This window comes from Lepidochelys olivacea (assembly GCF_965140295.1).
Source record: "Lepidochelys olivacea isolate rLepOli2 genome assembly, chromosome: 24".
NCBI classification, from domain to species: domain Eukaryota; kingdom Metazoa; phylum Chordata; order Testudines; family Cheloniidae; genus Lepidochelys; species Lepidochelys olivacea.
The window spans coordinates 12,818,711-12,828,626 of NC_140434.1; positions in this window are offsets into that span (position 1 = coordinate 12,818,711).

Consider the following 9,916-nt stretch of genomic DNA (forward strand, 5'->3'; position numbering starts at 1 on the left):
GTGTTCAGTGGAGTTACATATGAAACACCTTCTTGGGCTGTCCTCTGTCTCAGAAGGGAGTCTGCAAATGTGATTTGTTCTGGGGAGGTGAGTGCCTGGTCTCCAAACCACCCTCCCTTTTTCCAGGGGTAAAACAGGGTCCCCTCTTTACACTGGGCTTCTGCCCTTCTCTTTTTCACTGGACTCTCTGGCTTCTACATAGGAAATAGCTAGATCTGCTGCTTCCTGTTCAGAACCCAGGGATTTATCCCAAACGGCTTTTCTGATCTCCGCAGAGCACGTGTGCAGGAAATGTTCCTGAGCAAAGTGATCAAATTACTGGTCATAATTCTCTGCTCCTTTCCCCTTTCCCCATTTTGTCATCAAGTCACACATCTTGTATACCTATTCTCTGTGGCTCACTTTATCCCACATTCTGAGGTTTCTGAACCTTAACCTGTATACCTCAGGGAACATTTGAAACCTCTGCAATACGGTCTTTTAAAATTCAGCATATTTCAAAGCCCGTTCAATTTCCATTTAATCAAATATATGTAATGCTTTACCCGAGAGCTTTGCAACTAGTGTGGGAACCGTCTTGTCTTCTGGAATGTCATGAACTGTGCAGAATCTTTCAAAAGTAGGAAGGTATTTCCCCCTGCCGTCCGATTGGTGGTGTGTGGAGCACAGCTTGTGGCCCTCAGGGAGGACTGATTACTGCTTGAGGATTTTCTATTTTTAGTTCCCATATCTTGAGCTCCCATTGGCATTGCTTCTCTTTCTCCTCCATGGTTCATTGTTGGGCAGCTATTTCCACTTTCAGCATTCAGTGGTCTGCTGCTGCTGCTTCTTTTCTGTCTCCTACTCTCTCTGGATTTCATTTCGGCTACAGTGTAGACACTCACTACAGTGATGGGAGGAGTTCTCCATTGGCATAGTTAATCCACCTCCCCAAGGCCTGGTCTACGATACGAGTTTATGTCGAATATAGCAGTGTTAAATCAAATTAAACCTGCACCCATCCACACAACGAAGCCATTTTTTTCGACATAAAGGGCTCTTAAAATCGATTTCTGTACTCCTCCCCAAGGAGGGGATTAGCACTGAAATCGACATTGCCATTTCGAATTAGGGTTAGTGTGGATGCAATTCGATGGTTTTGGCCTCCAGGAGCTATTCCACAGTGCACCATTGTGACCGCTCTGGACAGCACTCTGAACTCAGATGCACTGGTCAGGTGTGCAGGAAAAGCTCCGGAAATTTTTGAATCTCATTTCCTGTTTGGCCAGGCGAGCTCATCAGCACAGGTGACCGTGCAGTCCCAGAATCAAAAAAGAGCTCCAGCATGGACCGAATGGGAGGTACTGGATCTGATTGCTGTATGGGGAGAGGAATCCGTGCTATCAGAACTCCGTTCCAAAAGACGAAATGCCAAAACATTTCAAAAAATCTCCGAGGCCATGATGGACAGAGGCTTCAGCAGGGACGCAACACAATGCCACGTGAAACTTAAGGAGCTCAGACTAGCGTACCAGAAAACCAAAGAATCAAACGGATGCTCCAGGACAGAGCCCCAGACACGCCGCTTCTACACTGAGCTGCATGCAATTCTAGGGGGGGCCGCCACCACTACCCCACCCCTGTCCATAGACTCCGATGTTGGGGTACTCTCCACCATGCCTGAGATTTTTGCGGACGGGGACGATGAGGAGGGGGAGAAGAAGGATGAGCTTGAGGAGCACACAGTACACCTTTCTCCCCGACAGCCAGGATCTTTTTATCACCCTGACTGAAATACCCTCCCAACCCATCGAAGCCGTGAGTGTACCTTTTTAAATATAATACATGTTTTAAAAGCAAGCATTTTTTAATGATTAATTTGCCCTGAGGACTTGGGATGCATTTGTGGCCAGTACAGCTACTGAAAAAGTCTGTTAACATGTCTGGGGATGGAGTGGAAATCCTCCAGGGACATCTCCATGAAGCTCTTCTGGAGGTAATCTAAAAGCCTTTGCAGAAGGTTTCTGGGGAGAGCAGCCTTATTCCGTGCTCCATGGTAGGACACTTTACCACGCCGTGCTAGTGGCAAGTAATCTGGTATCATTGCATGACAAAGCCTGGCAGCGTATGGTCCTGGTGTATGATGGCATTCAAGCAACATCTGTTCTTTATCTCTCTGTGTTATCCTCAGGAGAGTGATATCGTTAATGGTAACCTGGTTGAAATACGAGAATTTAATTAAGGGGACATTCAGAGGACTGGACTGTTTGCCTGTGGCTGAAAAGAAATCCTCCCCACCGTTAGCCAAGTGGTGGTGGTGGGGGGGCATTGGCGCTGAGTTGTTCACGTTTGGCTAGCAGGGATCTTCCCTGATACCAGCCACGTGGTGTGGGGAGGGGCAAAGCAATCATCCCAGATAATTGGATTGGGGCCAGGGGGTAGTTTGGTTTCTGCTGCTGCGCTTTAACACGAGAACCGCAGCACTAAATGGCCAACTCAACGGGCTTTGCTTGGTATGGGAAAGGAGGGCGCTGCTGTTATGAAGGTTGCAGAAGCCGAAAGACTATGGCATACCATGGCCGCCTGCAAGCCGAATTCTGTTGCCCAGCACTGCGTGTGTGATCTCTAACACCAAAGCCGCAGGCACTCGATATAAGATGCAAAATGCGACCTTGTACCAAAATCACATGTGCTCTGTAATGTGAATAGTGTTGTTCACCGTGAAAGAGTATAGCCATTGTTCTGTAAAATGTATCTTTTTAAATACTTCACTCCCTTTTTATCCTCCCACAGCTGCAAATGTTTCAAGCCTCCCTCCGCCGTCCCAAAGCCTATCTCAGATAAGGCAGCGAAAAAAATGCACGTGCGATGAAATGTTCTCTGAGCTCATGCAGTCGTCTGGCACTGACAGAGCTCAGCAGAATGTGTGGAAGGACACAGTAGCACAGTTCATGAAAGGACAAGGACAAGGGCAGTAGATGGTCCAGTGGTTAGGGGACCAGCCTAGGTCTCCAGAGGCCTGGGTTCAATTCCCAGCTCCACCATGTTGTGGGGGGATACTACCCAGATCCTACTAATGCGGGCCATATATAAGTACCCAAGATAAACGGATATGGCTCAAGAGCTCTCAGTCAGGTATGGGGGGGAGAGATAGCTCAATGGTTTGAGCATTGGCCTGCTAAACCCAGGGTTGTGAGTTCAATCCTTGAGGGGGGCCATTTAGCGATCTGGGGCAAAAATTGGGGATTGGTCCTGCCTGAGCAGGTGGTTGGACTAGATGACCTCCTGAGGTCCTTTCCAACCCTGATATTCTATGAAAGCGGCCAATGAATGTGAGAACAGGAGGGACGATCGAGATGAGAGGTGGTGGCAGGAAGGTCAGAGGAGGCAGGATGCAACGCTGGGGCTACTGTGGGATCAAACGGACATGCCCCAGCGTCTGGTGAAGGTTCAGGAATGGCAGCAGGATCACAGGCTGCAGCCCCTGTTTAACCGCCCTCTCTCCTCCCCAAGTTCCATAGCCTCCTCACCCAGAAGCCCAAGAACACGGGGTGGGAGGCTCTGGGCACCCAACCACTCCACCCCAGTGGACAGCTCAAGCAACAGAAGGCTGTCATTCAACAAGTTTTGAAGTGGCCTTTACCTTCCCTCCTACCCTCCTCCCACACCCCACCCGGGCTACCTTGTGAGTTATCTCCCTCTTTTTATAATCAATTAATAAAGAATACATGTTTTTTAAACGATAGTGACTTTATTTCCTTTACAAGCAAGCTGTGATCGAAGGTGGGAGGGCGGGTGGCTTTCAGGGAATTAGAGTCAACCAAGGGGGTGAGTTTTCATCAAGGAGAAACAAACAGAAGTGGTCACACGGTACCCTGGTCAGTCATGAAACTGGTTTTCAGAGCTTCTCTGATGAGCAGCGCTTCCTGCTGTGCTCTTCTAATCGCCCTGGTGTCTGACTGCGCGTATTCAGTGGCCAGGCGATTTGCCTCAACCTTCCACCCCGCCATAAACGTCTCCCCCTTACTCTCACAGAGATGGTGGAGCACACAGCAAGCCGTAATAACAATGGGAATATTGGTTTTGCTAAGGTCTGAGTGAGTCAGTAAACTGCGCCAGCCACCCTTTAAACATCCAAATGCACATTCTACCACCATTCTGCATTTGCTCAGCTTATAGTTGAACAGCTCCTTACTACTGTCCAGGGTGCCTGTGTACGGCTTCATGAGCCAGGGCTGGGTCCCCAAGGATAACTATAGGCATTTCAACATCCCCAACAGTTATTTTCTGGTCTGGGAAGTAAATCCCTTCCTGCAGCTGTTTAAACAGACCAGAGTTCCCGAAGACGCGAGTGTCATGAACCTTTCCCGGCCATCCCACATTGATGTTGGTGAAATGTCCCTTGTGATCCACCAATGCTTGCAGCACCATTGAAAAGTGCCCCTTTCGGTTTATGTACTGGCTGCCCTGGTGGTCCGGTCCCAAGACAGGGATATGCGTTCCATCTATAGCCCCAACAGAGTTAGGGAATCCCATTGCAGCAAAGCCATCCACTATGACCTGCACAGTTTCCCAGAGTCACTACCTTTGATAGCAGCAGCTCAATGATTGTGTTGGCTCCTTGCATCACAGCAACCCCCACAGTAGATTTGCCCACTCCAAATTGATTACTGACTGAACAGTAGCTGTCTGGCATTGCAAGCTTCCACAGGGCTATTGCCGCTCACTTGTGAACTGTGAGGGCTGTTCTCATCTTGGTATTCTTGTGCTTCAGGGAAGGGGAAAGCAAGTCACAAAGTTCCTTGAAAGTGCCCTTACGCATGCGAAAGTTTCAGAGCCACTGGGAATTATCCCAAACCTGCAACACTGCAGTCCCGCCAATCTGTGCTTGTTTCCCAGGCCCAGAATCGGCATTCCAGGGCATGAACCTGCCCCATTAACACCATGATCTCCAAATTGCCGGGGACCGTGGTTTTAGAGAAATCTGTGTCCATCACTCTCATCACCATGCTGCCGTCGCCTCCTCGCCTGGTTTTTCAGGTTCTGGTTCTGCATAAACTACACGATAATGCATGAGGTGTTTACAATGGTCATAACTGCTGCAGTTAGCTGAACGGGCTTCATGCTTGCCGTGCTATGGTGTCTGCTCGGGCAATCCAGGGAAACGGGCGAGAAATGATTGTCTGCCGTTGCTTTCACGGAGGGAGGGTTGACTGATGACATTTACCCATAACCACCCGTAACAAATTTTTGGCCCCACCAGGCATTGGGAGCTCAGCCCAGAATTCCAATGGGCAGCGGGGACTGTGGGAACTATGGGAACTGTGCACCACTTGGAATGTTGATGCCTGCCATGGTACTGTGGACGCACACCGCCGAATTAATGTGCTTAGTGTGGACGCATGCACTCGACTTTACACAATCTGTTCCCAAAAATCGACTTCTGTAAAATCGGAGTAATTTCGTAGTGTAGACATACCAAGAGGCAGTAGCTGGGTCGACTGAATAATTCTTCCATTGACCTAATGCTGGGTTGGCATGACAACATCTCCCAGGGATGTGGATTTTTCACCCCCCAAGAGACGTGGCGATGCCAACATACGTTTCTAGTACAGATCAGCCCTCAGAGTATTGCTAGTCACCTAGTCAAGAATCTCTCATAACCTGCACATGTATAAACTTCTTTCTCCCTCCCAGCCTAGTTAAAATAACTCCAAGTTACCAAGCAAGGGTCACACCCTGCTTTCCTATGCAAAGTGGCCATTGTACACTGAGTGGATCAAGAAGAGATGGGTGGGGAAGCTGCAAATTAAACTAGAAATGTGGCTGTAAGATTGAAGGTCAACCTGGACAAGCTGTTCCCCCAAGAAATCCAAGCCACAGGTTTTCACCCCAAATTACGAAGTATACATGGTGTTCCTTGTACATCAAATAGACTGTGAATAATCTTTCACCCCAAATTAAAATCTGCACATTTGTTTGCCTTGTGATTCAGATCCACATCCTTCTGTACGTGGAAAATGTCTCTTGTTCTATTAGGGCCTGGCTACACTTGCAGACGTAGAGTGCTGTGAGTTAAACCCTCCTTGAGAGAGCGCAGTAGGGAAAGTGCTGCAGTCTGTCCACACTGACAGCTGCAAGCGCACTGGCGTGGCCACGTTTGCAGCACTGGCAGCGGCATTGGGAGCGGTGCATTGTGGGCAGCTATCCCACAGAGCACCTCTTCCCATTCTGGCGCTGTGGCTTGTGGGAAGGGGGTGGGGGGTGCGGGGCATTCTGGGTCCTGTCCCAATGCCCCGTGATGCATCGGTTCACATCCCAGCAATCCCTGTGCTTCCCTCCACATTTGGCACCATCTTTCAATGGTTTTTGTGCTGCATGCTCTGCCTTCCCTTTCAGTCTGCGGGAATGGACTCTGAACTGCTGAGGAATATGCTGATGAGTCTCGCCAGCGTGTCACATTTGACAGTTTAGTTATTCCTTATGATCCAAAGTGACAGTGAGGGCTCCGACGACAATATCAACTCGAGTAATGCAAACGACACGAGTTTGCTTGTGGCATTCACGGACATGCTCACCACCGTGGAACGCCACTTTTGGGCTCGGGAAACAAGCATTGAGTGGTGGGATCACATCATCATGCACGTCTGGGATGATGAGCTGTGGCTGCAGAACTTTTGGATGAGAAAAGCCACTTTCATGGGTCTGTGTGATGAGCTCGCCCACATCCTGCGGTGCAAGGACACAAGATTGAGAGCTGCCCTGACGGTGGAGAAGCAGGTGGCTATTGCAATCTGGAAGCTGGCAACTCCAGACAGCTACCGATCCGTCGCTAACCAGTTTGGAGTGGGGAAGTCGACTGTTGGAATTGTGTTGATGCAAGTTTGCAGGGCCATTAATCACATCCTGCTCAGAAGAATCATGACTCAAGTTGCAGTGGGGGAGGTTTAGATTGGATATTAGGAAAAACTTTTTCACTAAGAGGGTGGTGAAACACTGGAATGCGTTACCTAAGGAGGTGGTAGAATCTCCTTCCTTAGAGGTTTTTAAGGTCAGGCTTGACAAAGCCCTGGCTGGGATGATTTAACTGGGAATTGGTCCTGCTTCGAGCAGGGGGTTGGACTAGATGACCTTCTGGGGTCCCTTCCAACCCTGATATTCTATGATTCTATGACTCCTGGTAACGTGCATGACATTGTGGCTGGCTTTGCACAAATGGGTTTCCCTAACTGCGGAGGGGCGATAGATGGGATGCATATTCCAATTCTGGCACCAGCCCACCTAGCCTCCGAGTACATTATTGGAAGAGAAGATTGAAGGTCTGGAGCAACAGATAACGACCCTGCGTTGCATACGAGAAACTGAGGATTTTCTGGACAAAAGTCAGGATATGCTTCTACGGGCACAAAGCTCTAAAGATTTAGAGCAGGTTGCACAGCGGAGCCAAGAGGCCAGTGAAAAAGCTTGGCAACATGTGACCTCCAGAAGAAGAAGGGGGAATGTCCAGGTTCCAGCAACACGAACACAAGTAACTAACCGCTTTCATGTTCTCTCCACAGGTACCTTTGCGGAGAGTGGACCAGATGATATGTCTGGGTGGAGAAAGCAGAAGGAGACTCCGCTGGTTGGAAGGCATGAGATGCACTGTCCTGAAATGGGGGGTTCCATGACCACTACTCCCAAGAGAAGGAGGCGGGTGGTGGTGGTCGGGGACTCTCTCCTCCGGGGGACTGAGTCATCTATCTGCCGCCCTGACCGGGAAAACCGAGAAGTCTGCTGCTTGCCAGGGGCTAAGATTCGCGATGTGACGGAGAGACTGCCGAGACTCATCAAGCCCTCGGATCACTACCCCTTCCTGCTTCTCCACATGGGCACCAATGATACTGCCAAGAATGACCTTGAGTGGATCACTGCGGACTACGTGGCTCTGGGAAGAAGGATAAAGGAGTTGGAGGCGCAAGTGGTGTTCTCGTCCATCCTCCCTGTGGAAGGAAAAGGCCGGGGCAGGGACCGTCGAATCGTGGAAGTCAACGAATGGCTATGCAGGTGGTGTCGGAGAGAAGGCTTTGGATTCTTTGACCATGGGATGGTGTTCCATGAAGGAGGAGTGCTGGGCAGAGACGGGCTCCATCTGACGAAGAGAGGGAAGAGCATCTTCGCGAGCAGGCTGGCTAACCTAGTGAGGAGGGCTTTAAACTAGGTTCACCGGGGGAAGGAGACCAAAGCCCTGAGGTAAGTGGGAAAGCGGGATACCAGGTGGAAGCACAGGCAGGACCGTCTGGGAGGGGAGGGCTCCTGCCTCATACTGAGAATGAGGGGCAATCAGCAGGTTATCTCAAGTGCTTATATACGAATGCACAAAGCCTTGGAAACAAGCAGGGAGAACTGGAGGTCCTGGTGATGTCAAGGAATTATGACGTGATTGGAATAACAGAGACTTGGTGGGATAACTCACATGACTGGAGTACTGTCATGGATGGATATAAACTGTTCAGGAAGGACAGGCAGGGCAGAAAAGGTGGGGGAGTAGCACTGTATGTAAGGGAGCAGTATGACTGCTCAGAGCTCCGGTATGAAACTGCAGAAAAACCTGAGTGTCTCTGGATTAAGTTTAGAAGCGTGAGCAACAAGAGTGATGTAGTGGTGGGAGTCTGCTATAGACAACCGGACCAGGGGGATGAGGTGGATGAGGCTTTCTTCCGGCAACTTGCAGAAGCTACTAGATCGCACGCCCTGGTTCTCATGGGTGACTTTAATCTTCCTGATATCTGCTGGGAGAGCAATACAGCGGTGCATAGACAATCCAGGAAGTTTTTGGAAAGCGTAGGGGACAATTTCCTGGTACAAGTCCTAGAGGAGCCAACTAAGGGGGGAGCTTTTCTTGACCTGCTGCTCACAAACAGGGAAGAATTAGTGGGGGAAGCAAAAGTGGATGGGAATCTGGGAGGCAGTGACCATGAGTTGGTTGAGTTCAGGAACCTGACACAGGGAAGAAAGGTAAGCAGCAGGATACGGACCCTGGACTTCAGGAAAGCAGACTTCGACTCCCTCAGGGAACGGATGGGTAGGATCCCCTGGGGGACTAACATGAAGGGGAAAGGAGTCCAGGAGAGCTGACTGTATTTCAAGGAATCCCTGTTGAGGTTACAAGGACAAACCATCCCGATGAGTCGAAAGAATAGTAAATATGGCAGGTGACCAGCTTGGCTTAACAGTGAAATCCTAGTGGATCTTAAACATAAAAAAGAAGCTCACAAGAAGTGGAAGGTTGGACATATGACCAGGGAAGAGTATAAAAATATTGCTCGGGCATGTAGGAATGAAATCAGGAGGGCCAAATCACACCTGGAGCTGCAGCTAGCCAGAGATGTTAAGAGTAACAAGAAGGGTTTCTTCAGGTATGTTGGCAACAAGAAGAAAGCCAAGGAAAGTGTGGGCCCCTTACTGAATGAGGGAGGCAACCTAGTGACAGAGGATGTGGAAAAAGATAATGTGCTCAATGCTTTTTTTGCCTCTATCTTAACTAACAAGGACAGCTCCCAGACTGCTGCGCTGGGCATCACAACATGGGGAGTAGATGGCCAGCCCTCTGTGGAGAAAGAGGTGGTTAGGGACTATTTAGAAAAGCTGGACGTGCACAAATCCATGGGGCCGGACGAGTTGCATCCGAGAATGCTAAAGGAATTGGTGGCTGTGATTGCAGAGCCATTGGCCATTATCTTTGAAAACTCGTGGCGAACGGGGCAAGTCCCAGATGACAGGAAAAAGGCTAATATAGTGCCAATCTTTAAAACAGGGAAAAAGGAGGATCCTGGGAACTACAGGCCAGTCAGCCTCACCTCAGTCCCCGGAAAAATCATGGAGCAGGTCCTCAAGGAATCAATCCTGAAGCACTTACATGAGAGGAAAGTGATCAGGAACAGTCAGCATGGATTCA